Source organism: Aplysia californica, unplaced genomic scaffold (assembly GCF_000002075.1).
Source record: "Aplysia californica isolate F4 #8 unplaced genomic scaffold, AplCal3.0 scaffold00941, whole genome shotgun sequence".
Taxonomy (NCBI): domain Eukaryota; kingdom Metazoa; phylum Mollusca; class Gastropoda; order Aplysiida; family Aplysiidae; genus Aplysia; species Aplysia californica.
This window is the reverse complement of record NW_004798211.1, coordinates 247,968-249,156: the sequence shown is the minus strand read 5'-3', so window position 1 is coordinate 249,156 and position 1,189 is coordinate 247,968.

Genomic DNA, 1,189 nt, shown 5'->3' with positions numbered 1-1,189 from the left:
TCCCCCCCCCCTACCCACACCAACACTTTCCTTACAAAACGAAGAGCTTCGCACGCACTAAATAACTCCACCATAAATAACAACATGGCGGCGCTCAATACTGCAATGTCAAGACGAGGCGAGGGGGTCTTCTTTTTGACTCCGACAGAACTTTTAAAAACTTGGATCACAATTTGGCACGGAACAAACTTGATCTATGCGCGATTCAATATGGCCGCTGGCCAGCTACCAACTTTCACGACGGCTTTTCGGGCGAAACTGTGACATATCAAACAGTTTTTGGGACGTTCTCAACGCCACTGTTTGATTTTTGAAATCTTGTTTAGGGTTTGAGAGGGGTTATTTGGATCTAGCTTTACCGGTTCTTACAAAGGAGCTATTAAATTAGCTTGGTTTTCTTTTTTTGGGTGTTTTTTTAATCGTCTGTAAAACTGTGCTTATCACTTCGAGGTTTGTGCAGAAAAATAACATCAAGAGACAGTTTAAGTGGTTGGTGGGGGGCTCTGGTGTGGTTTGCTTCTTCTTTCTTATCAAACGTCTATCGTCCTTATCTCCCCTTCTTCTTTTTTTATGTTTGTTACTCTCTTGTAACACCTCTAATCTTCTGGCGCTCATATGACCTTATGCAGTTGCAAGCGCCGTAAAACCTCTACTATAACTAGTCAAGAGACAGTAACTACAGCATGGACAACACAACAACAACTATTACTGCAGCAGCAACAACAACAACAGCAACAACAACAACAACAACAACAACAACTACAGCAACAAAATGAACAACAACAGCAACAGCAACAACAACAACTACAGCAACATCAACAGCAACAACTGCAGCAACAGCAACAACAACAATAACAACAATAGCAGCATCAATAACAGTACACTAAGAACAACGGCCACACCAACAAAATCACTACCATCAACAACAACAACAACAACAACAACAACAACAACAACAACAACAACAACAACAACAACAACAACAACAACAACAACAATAACAACAACAACAACAACAACTACAATAACAACAACAACTACAATAACAACAACATCAACAACAACAACAACAACAACAACAACAACAACAACCTCAACAGTATCATCATTAGCTACTGCACACTTCAATGAATATAAATGATTATTATAGCATCCGTTTTCTCGTTCTCTCTCTCTCTCTCTCTCTCTC